This window comes from Lontra canadensis, unplaced genomic scaffold, assembly GCF_010015895.1.
Source record: "Lontra canadensis isolate GAN:19392208 unplaced genomic scaffold, GSC_riverotter_1.0 scaffold26, whole genome shotgun sequence".
Lineage (NCBI taxonomy): Eukaryota > Metazoa > Chordata > Mammalia > Carnivora > Mustelidae > Lontra > Lontra canadensis.
The window spans coordinates 9,437,253-9,448,480 of record NW_022631020.1 but is presented as its reverse complement, the minus strand read 5'-3'; positions in this window follow the sequence as shown (position 1 = coordinate 9,448,480).

Genomic DNA, 11,228 nt, shown 5'->3' with positions numbered 1-11,228 from the left:
TGACATGTGTAATCTATCGTAATTTATTTTCAGGTAGGATGTTATTCTGAGACAGATTGCCATTTTAGTTTCTAAATTTAATTTCTGTACTTGGATCATATTATCTAAGATATGTTGCTAAAGAATGTAGAACTGAAAATTCTGTATTCTGTATTTTTACTGTGATACCATTTTAAATTTATGCAATGATTGTTTTTATAAAAATCATTGAATATTTTTCATTCTTTTATGTTATACAATTTATTTAAAGAGAATGGGGATATAAATTAGCTTAGAATTAAACCAGGCCAGGGTGCCATTTAATTGCTTCCACAGAAGAAGATAAGAGACCTTTACTATAGTAATATGAAGCCCCAAATTATTTTGCTGTCACACAACTTAAAAGACAATAATAATAAAAAATAATTGATCTACTACCCTATTGTCATCCATCAGGTGTTAACAAAAAATTAAAACATAAATTTAAAAAATAATAAATAATTAACTTTAGAGTTACAACTAAATCATTTAAAAATATTAGGTGAATGCATGCAGTAAAAATAATAGGATGCCTTTTTAGTTCTTTAAAAAAACCAACCTCATCAAGCATTAATGTGAATGATAAATTTTCCCCTCGTTTAAAGATAACTCTGATGAGAACACACTTTTTGAAGGCCAAAGGCTGTTTGTATATTACAAAAGTATTGAGAGACTTCAATCAATAAATATATCTCTAGCATCCTCTTGAACCTTCTGTCATAGGTTCAAGAGGGCACTTAAAAGCAACTTTTTTTTTTTTTTTGGTAAATTACCAGAGAGCTGAATTGCATTGTGAAAATTAAAAAAAGATGAGGTCCATGAAAACCCAAAAGATATTAGACATTGTTTTAGAATAATAATAATGATAAAGTTCTACAGAGATGTTATTTAAGTCCCCCTTCCTATATTTTTGCTTGTTTTTTTTAAAGAATTCCTTATAATTGAATAGATAGAGGTAGTTTTAAAATTCATGTTATTTTGTACTACTTTTCTATTGTTTTTAAAATGCTTACATTTGGGACATGTGGGTAACTCAGTCAGCTAAGCGTCTGCCTTGGGCACAAGTCATGATCCCAGAATCCTGGGACTGAGCCCTGCATCAGGCTCCCTACTCAACTGGGACCGGGGAGCCTGTTTCTCCCCCTGCCCCTCCCCCCCCCGTGCCCTCTCTTCCCCTCTAAAAAAAAAAAAAAAAAAAAAAAAAAAAACCTTTAAAAATGTCTAAAAATATATTAAAAAAAAAAGATGTTCATAATTAACTCATGTATCAAGTACTCCCATTGTGTACTCAAAACACTGTTTTCTATTTAGTTCAGGGCAAATTTATTAGGCTAGTTACTGTTACTTAGGCGAATAAATATGAATAATTGTCCGTCCTGGCCTCAAAGTTTATACAAGCACCATGAAGAGCCAGACATATTAAAATATTATCTATGAAGCTTAGATTAGAACTCCAGAAGAATAACACATCATCTAGCTATTCATATTTTGGGTGAACAGGGATTGGTGTTAAGTTGTTTTATCAGGGGGAATTTACTAAGACCATGAAAACCATGGTCTCTTGAAGGATTGGGGTAACTAGGTCACCAATAACTAGAGATAGAAACACCCCTCACCCACACACACACATTCCAGGGAGTGAGGAACATAAAGATGTACGAGGAAAGAAGTTGATGCAAATTATATGTGCTTAGAAAAACAGGGGATTTGGTATTTCATAAGCAAAACATAAAAGATAGGACATAGGCAGGGCCATCTTAAGGATTTTTTGTATGCCACTGTTGAGGTGTTAAGATGGATTGTGGTATAATCACATTTACATTTTTGATAGACTGCTATAGTAGCACTAAGGAAGATAGATAATATATAACCCTCCAAGGAAAGGCCTGGTTAGGAAAGTAATAAAAGGCCCGGGAGCATACAAGAAGTTGGAGACTCAAACATTGTGATTTAATCCTCAAAATACTCCCTTAAAATTAAAGAAATAAAAGGTTTTCCCCTTTTACATTTAGATTCAGATAGATTTCATTGTTTTATTTGATTCTGTTATCCCAGGAATACAAGCATAATTGCCAATTCCACTGTCTTTTTTTTCCAGCGAGTTAAAATAACACTTCTCCAGGATTCAATACAAATCCTCAACCCAAGGGGTGGGGGGGATGGGGGGTGTGCCTGGGTGGTTCAGTCTTTAAGCTTCTGCCTTCTGCTCAGGACATAATTCCAGGGTCCTGGGATGAAGCCCAGCATCTGGCTCCCTGCTCCTTGGGAAGACTGCTTCTCCCTCTCAGACTCCCCCTGCTTGTGTTCCCTCTCTCTCTCTCTCTCTCTCTCTGTGTCAAATAAATAAATTAATTAATTAAAAAGGAAAGGGAAGGGAAGGGAAGGGAAGGGAAGGAATCCTCAAACAAGGCTGGGTCCAGATTTTCTGCTTGGGTAGGTGCTAACTTCCTATGGTTTGAGAATTGCTGAACTGCTTTGAGAACCTGCTGCCTTATAAACTTCAGGTGACTCAAATAATAGTTTGCAAAGGATGCCCTATAGATTATTCCAGATCACCCATCTCAAGAAATGGCAGTACTGGACATCTTAGGAAGCGTTTACTGTGTATTGGATAGATAGAATGCTTGCCCAGCCTGACCTGCTTAGCTTACTCTCTTTTAAATGATTCTTTGCAAGGACACTTTTTTCCTAGACATGGAAGTATTATTCTCTTAACTCCATGCAAGTATAGAACACTAAGTCACAACTTTAAGGACAAGGGGAAAAAAATAAACTTAACTTTCAAGCTTTCCAGAGTTAGATGTTCTGATCTTTCTCTTCTCCCAACAGACTACTTCTGCCTCCATCACAAACTCTTCCAACCACTGTTTTGATCACCCCAACATCAAGATCCAGGCTCTTGCCCTCATTATCTGACTATCCAATGGAAAGTTTAAGAACCACATCAGGGGTGAATGTTTAAAGACCATATATCAATCGAGTATTACTTTTCAGGAGAGAAAAATCAATCATTCTGTGTATTTATCCATTCTTAGCAGGGAAAAGACATAAACACTCAGAAGGGCATCGTAATTCCTAACTATTCTCATTTAAATATATTTCTCCAAAATCTGATGACCCACACACACAAAAAAATGTGCAAATAAAACTCTAATTATACATACTATATTGTGGCTGTTGTTTATTTACACACTACACTGTATTTGTTTTAGGCTTCGCTTAGTTTTAGAGACTTTCCTTGTTCAACTGTTATATAATTCATTTCAAATCACACTCAAGAAGAGTGATGATTAAATCTATACCAGGAGTCAGAAAAGATTTAGAATCTCTGCAAAGATTAGAAATTAGAAATAGAACATATAGATCCTGCTTGGAACATTAACTTTATCTAATTATACTTCTCTTAGAATACGGTCCAATTTCAACTTTCACTTTTTTTTCTACTCCAGAGAAATCAATTCATGATTTCTTCTTCTAGCAATTCTATGAATAAAGATAAGCTACAAGATTATTTTTCTTTTCATACTTTAAAAGTTAAGATACATATTTGCTCAATTTAATTGCTTCACCTTTTAAATTTATAGAGCAAAACTAGCCAATCTTATATGTAATTGAAAGAGCTACTAATGAAATAAAGGACCATTAGTTAAAAAAAAAAAGAGGAAAGGGAAAGGGTATTACAAGACTAAAAATATGAAGAGACAGGAAAATCAAAAGAGCATACTTTTTAGGTACTTGGATATGTTTCCATACAGATTTCCACATTCTTTTATTCCCTATACTTTCTTTGATAAGTTTTTTCTTCAATTAAAAGAGCTCTAAAAAAGTCTCTGACCATGTGTTATAATTATACATTTTTCAAATTTTGAAAGATAATAGGTTTTGTACTTTTTTCTATAATTTGGTCATCATTAATTTGTTTTTCATGGATTTTTACACCGTGAAGTTATTATGTAAAGATCCTGTTTTGTTTTTTTTTATCAGAATTTGGCAAAGTTTTGTATGAAGAGCAAGATAGTAAATAATTGAGGATTCGTGGACCATAGATTTTTTATTGCAACCACTTAACTGTCTTTTGGTGCATTTAAGCAGCTGTAGACAATAACTAAGCAAATGGATTTTGTGTTTCAGTAAAATCTGATTTACATAAATACATGGCAGGCCAGATTTGGCTTGTTTGCCATAGGTTGCCAAGCCTTGCCTTAAACTATTTCATTATGTATACAGTGAAAACATAGAAAACAGAAACAAAATACTGCTGAGAAGTTTAGAATGTAAGGGTAACTGTTATTTGCTTGAGTCAAAGTACATTTGAGTTGGATTGAGAAACTCTACATTTACACCCACTTTGCTCTTAGTAGAAAAACATTAATAGTAATATGAATATAAATAGTAATATAAATAGTAATATGAAATATAAAGAACCTGAAATTATTTTATCAATCTTGTGAATTTGAAAAATTCTATTTATTATATAGCTCAGTCAGTTAAGCATCCAACTCCCGATTTTTGCTCAGGTCATGATCTCAGGGTTGGGAGATGTAAGTCCTGTGTTGGGCTCTGTGCTGGGCATAAAGCCTGCTTAAGATTCCCTCTCCCTCTCTGAAAAAAAAAAAAAAAGAAAGACATAAAACAAAACAAAACAACAACAACAAAAAACAGTGACTGCACTATAATAATTGTTTATATGTATAACACAAAAACTGTAGTGAATCTATTTTTGATTGCTGCCTTAATAAATTACTATGCATTTCGTGGCTTAAATCAACACTCCTCTACTCTCTCATACTTCTGTAAGTCAGAATCATAATTACAGCATAGCTCAAATGGGTCCTCAGCTTAAATTCTCATAAGGCCCGAATCATGATATTGGCAGAACGGTGTTCCTTTCTGGAGGCTCTGGGGTTGAATCTACCTCCAATCTCACTGAGTTGGTGGCCAGATTTAGTTCCTTGCGGATGTGGGACTGAGGTCTCCCGTTTTCTTGAAGGCTGTCTGTGAAGGCCCTCTTTGCTCCTAGAAGCTCGTGCATCCCTGCTCCTGCAAACAGCAGGAGGGGTCCTACTCACACTTTGAACACCTTTCTGCCACATCTATTTAACTCTAGCTAGGGAAAAAAAAAATCATCTTTTTTTTTAAGGACTCCTTGATTAGATTTGGCACATTGACATAATCCAGAATAAGCTCCCTGTTGTGAAGTCCTTAACTTCAGTTATATCTGCAAACACTTTCTTATCATGTAACATAAGGTACTGACAGTTTCTAGGGATTAGAGAGGGTGGATATCTTTGGTGAATGATTCTGCCTTCTACAGTTAGTGATAGGACAAACATCAGCATATCTACTAACCAGTTTATGAAACAGATCATTTCTCCTGACTTCAAAGTGTCATTTCCCTCATTCCTTGTCTCCAGTTTCAGAAGTAACCATTATTCTGAATTTGGCGTTTACCATTTTTTACAACAATATCGCGTTTACCATTTTTAACAAGAATGAATTTTATGTTTAATGAATGGTGTACATATTCAGCTGTGGTAGATGATAAGAATGAATGGTGTTTTCTAAAGTGATTGTATAAATTTAAACAACAAAACGTTGCATGTGTATTTTCATTATAGCAAATACTTACCAAAAACCAGTATTTTACTTAAAATTTTTAAAAATATGTAATGATGATGAATGAGACATGTGAATTATCTCCATTATCGTGGAGATTATGAGCTCCTTTTATATTGCTATTGGAAATACAATTTTTCTTTTCTTCAGATAAATACCAATTTTTCTATTAGTTTAGTGACCTTTTTTCTTCATTTCTAAAAGTACTTTAGCATTTGAATCACTTATTTGTGATTAACATGTTCCTGATGTTCTCTCTCAGTTTATAATATACTTTAACTTCCTTTAATGTCCATGCAGATCAAAAAAGTGTGCAGGATAGGGGGATGAAAATGGAGTGGAAGGGGTGCACAGAGGGACATTCTCTGAGGATTTTTTTTATATTAATGTGATTTTACAATCATGTTAACATTTCACGTAATCATATAGTAAATGAAGAGGATGGGGGAAAACAAAAAATGGATTTAAAAATAATTAGTTTGGGGCATCTGGGTGGCTCAGACGGTTAAGAGTCTGCCTTCAGCACAGGTCATGATCCCGCACCAAACCCACATCGGGCTCCCTGCTCGGCAGGGAATCTGCTTCTCCTTCTTCCTCTGCCACTCCTCTCCCTTGCTTGTGCTTGTTTTCTCTCTATGTCAAATGAATAAATAAAATCTTTTAAAAAAAATCGTTATTTCACTTAACATTCACAGAAATATTCTCTGTACTTTTCTACGTTAACTTTATAGTTTTGTTTCAAATACTTAAAAATTTAGTCTCATTTGGTTCCATCTTTTTTATATCAGGAGGTATCCAGTTGTATGTTTCCCCATAGAGAGAGCTAGTGGTCTAACTTTATCTATGAAAGAAATGCTTCTTGCCCTGTTGATTTTTCTCCTTTTTTTTTTTTTTTTTTTGCCTGAGGCTGACCTTGAGCTCTCTATTCTTTCTCCATTGCTCAGTTGGTCTGTGGTTGTGACAATAACATGCCATTATTTGCCTTTGAAGTACAGGCAATCCTTTGGTTCTGATTTGCAAGGTTCTGATCTGCATGAATTCAGTGAACACGGGAATTAAATAATACCACTCCTCCAACCACACAATTCAAAATTTAGTTACCTCGTTGGGTAAATTAATGGTGAGTAATTGCATAAAGTCCAGGCTTCACAGCTAGCTTTTCATTTCACTTATTACTAAGCACATAAAAAATGCACATCATGATCAGAGACCAATCATCCCACTTCTTCGTCTGTTGGTTCTGTCGGTGATTGGTCACCATACATCTGTTTTTCAGGTCACACACAGCAAAGCAATGTTATTAATTGTGTTGTTTCAGTGTCTCACTGATATATGATATATTATATAAAATGGATAAAGAAAAGAAGAAATTATCACATAAAAATGAAATTGCAGCAAAGAAGTGAAAATGGATAATGCTGGAAATAAACTAAATGTAGATGGAGTTACAGAAGAAATAACTGCCCATGAGAATATGGACACTGTTGCTGTTGGGGACTATAGATATCCAGCCAGAGGAACTTAGTGAACGTGAAATTATCTGCATAAATGAGAAAAGTGCTTTGATGAATAGGATGAAGATATTCCAGAGGAAGTGTCGACACGCCAGCCAAAATGTTCATATGAAAGAAACTCACAGAGGTATTTCAAGGCCTTGCAAGTGCAAAGGATAAAATATCAGAAGCTGATCCAAACTTAAAAAGAAGTGTAACAATCTTCAAAGCGTAGAAAAGATGTTCACTCCGTGTCATGGGTTATATGAAAAAGGGGAAGGCAAACAATATTCAAATCCTTCTTGGTATTTTTTTACAAATACATAGAATACTTTAATTCTCAGTATATCTAATGTTTTATATTACAGTGTGATGAATATTAGTTTATCATTTTTATTCCTGTATATATTTATAACCAACTCTAGAATTTAATATTTTGAGAAAAAGTGAAAGTCTTGGAACAATAGCAATTTTTTCCATTGATTATTTAGACTGTTTTCATCATTACGGCCTGTATGATTATTTCTGTACGTCTCTGTGTGTGTTTGTGTGTGTATGTGTGTGTGTGTGTGTGTGTGTGTGTCTGGTCTCACACCACTATAAAAAAGTGAAGACTACTTGCATTTTCTAATATTTGGTAGGACAAGTTCCCCACTTAAAAAAAAAAAAAAGAATAACTAGTTTTTGTAATCCTTTATTTTCCCATTTGAATTTTAACTAGAGTTTCCAACTTTTTGAAAAACTCCACTGAATTTGAATTAGGATGGTATCAACTCTGTAGCTTAATTTAGAGAAAACAAATATCTTTATTATATTAAGTCAATGCATCCAAAAGAATTTAGTATGTGTCCAGTAATTAAGAGCACCTTCTGCAGATTTACCATGAATCATTGAATCTAAGATGGTCCTGGTTGGAAGATACACTATTATTTTATGGACAATTAAGAAAAAAACATATTGTTAATTTAATTAATAATGATTTCATACCTCATTGATTAGAAGACATTCCAAATTTGAAGATGGAAAATTTTGAACACATAGCATAATTTTTAGAGCTTTGAAGCTTTGTCCTTAGATAGATTATAAAATCTCAGTTATATTAATTCTGTGATACTTTATAACATGGAATCTTGTGAATGGTATCTTATATTTAGTATGTTTTATAGTTACTTATTGTTGATGTTAGGAAATACTATTATATTATATTTTAGGTCTGATTTTAATTTGTCAAATAAATGAAAGCCTCTTCTAATAGTTTGTATTTTGATTATATTGAGATTTTGTATATAGATTATATAGTCCCTAAATAAGGACACCTTCACTTATTCTTATCCAATTCTTATCCAATTCCTATCTTCTTATTTCTTCATTATTCTTCCCTTTATAGTGTTGACTAGAAGCGCCATCAGTTTATTAATCATAATTGTGTTATGAGTGATCCTTCCAATAACATTAGTGATAGCATCAGGCTACATTCAAAAGCAGCCTGTTGAGAGAAGGAAAGCTATCCAGATTTCTAGTTGGTTCTAAAAGTATGTATTAGTAACAAATAGGAACCACTAAGAGTAGAAAGTTATGAAATATCTTCCTTATAATTTTTAGGGAGTTTTTAATTTTTGTGCAGGATTTCCTCAGTATAACGTAATTTGTTCTAGAACAATTGAATCTTTATTAACTTGTGTTAAGTGAGCCAGAAATTGATTTTAATTATAATTGTGATTCGTGTGTTTCTTTTGTTGTTCTTTATATTATCTTTTATTACGCCTTTTGATGTTTGCAAATTAAATATTTAAAAGATGTTAATGTTTCTTAAATTTAATTATATATTTAAATAGATTTTATTCTCAATACAGAAGATTTGGGCTATGCAATATACCATATATACTAGATTCTTATTAGGAAAAAAAGTAGAAAGATAAACCAAAGGTGTATTAACATTATTGTTACATAATAAAATAAAAATGTCATCATTCTAATTAAAGTCTAAATTAAGTCATTCTAAATTAAAGTACCTTAGGATGATGACTTAGAATTTCATCACATAACACATAATAACCATATAGATGGAGTGAAGAGCAGGGTATTATATAAAATATTCTAAATAATATACAATAGAAGAACACTCAAAACATAGGAAAAATAGAAATATTAGACTTTATAAAATGCCAGAATTCTTTATATTAAATAATATACATTTAAACAACATATAATTTTCCCTTACACTAACATTTATAATACTAAATAATGTGAGTAAAAATCTCCTCAACAGGGGCACCTGAGTGGCTCAGTCGTTAAGCGGCTGCCTTCAGCTCAGGTCATGATCCCAGGGTCCTGAGATGGAGTCCTGCATCAGGCTCCTTCTCAATGGGAAGTCTGCTTCTCCCTCTCCCACTCCCCCTGCTTGTGTTCCCTCTCTCTGTGTGTCTCTTTCTGTCAAATAAATAAATAAAATCTTTTAAAAAATTATTAAAAAATCTCCTAAACATCCACATTTGTAAAGAGGTTCAGTATATCACCATGTATCCATTTAGGAATGAAACCATTAAGAATTATGATCACATTAAAATTAATTACATGGAAAATGTTGGTGAAAATACAGAATTCCAAGATATCTATGCTCTATGATCTGAGCTATATACAAATATGCCCTAACAAAATCAGATAATAATGTTAATCAACAATTTTATTCTTTGGTAAATATATCCATTTATTTTCTAATTTCTGCTTTTTTTAATGTATTTTCTGTATGAAAATCAGTAAAGAGAAATGCAAAGATCTTTTTGGCCTCCCAATTTGCCTTTTACAGTGCTCTTTAATTTATTAAAGATAAGTTCTGGATGTTTTTCACTCTTCATTATTCCTTATTATTCTCATTAATTCAGTCATCTCAGTTCTTTTTTCTGATTATTTTTATCATTGTTATTTTTGTTGTTGTTTTAAGTATACTGCTAATAATACATGTTCCAAAGCCAGAAAAACAGTCTAGCTTTTTTTAACCACCTAGACTTTCTAAAATGAGGATGTTCAAGATTAGTTAAAAAATGAGATTCAGTGAATTTTTTTTAAACTATATATTTTTGAGATACACATAAACTACCTGAATAATTCAGTGATACATTTTCCACAATGCTGAGATAATATGTCTCAATTAAAAGAGCCCAAACCTACTGGGGCACTGCGGTGGCTCAGTCATTAAGCTTCTGCCTTTGGCTCAGGTCATGATCTCTGGGTCTTGGATCCAGCCCTGCACTGGGTGCCCTGCTCTGCCAGAAGCCTGCTTCTCCTTTTCCCACTCCCTGTGCTTGTGTTCCCTCTCTCGCAGTCTCTTTCTCTCTTTCTGTCGAATAAATAAATAAAATCATTAAAAAAAAAAAGAATCCAGACATATTAATATCTATCATAATCCCAGCTGCTCTCACAAACAATGGTGACCTGCTACATCTTAGTATAGTCTATGTAGTATAAACAAAATAAAACATGGTTATGATTAAAAATTATCTGACTTATTAATTTTATGATTTCTTTAGGTTTTGTTAATTTATAAAGCTTACTCTGGTCACATTTTTATTTATTTATTTATTTAAGATTTTTTATTTATTTATTTGACAGAGATCACAGGTAGGCAGAGAAGCAGGCAGAGAGAGAGGAGGAAGCAGGCTCCCCACGGAGCAGAGAACCTGATGCGGGGCTCGATTCCAGGACCCTGGGATCATGACCTCAGCCGAAGGCAGAGGCTTTAACCCACTGAGCCACCCAGGCGCCCCTGGTCATATTTTTAAAAAGATTTTATTTATTTATTTGAGAGAGAGAATGTGAGCAAAAGAGAGTCGGGGGAGGAGGAGAGGGAGAGGGATAAGAAAACTCCATGCTGAGTGCAGAGCCTGTAGCAAAGCTCAACTTCACAACCCTGAGACCATGACCTGATCCAAAATCAAGAGTCAGATCCTTAACCAACTGAGCTACCCAGGGACCCCTGGTCACATTTTCATACTGTGATATGAGAGTGCCAGCAATTAGGATAACTATCAATTAAAAGGAACTAAAAGGAGGTTATTAATTTATGCTTTCATTCAAGTTAAAAAATTTTTTTTTAATTTTTAA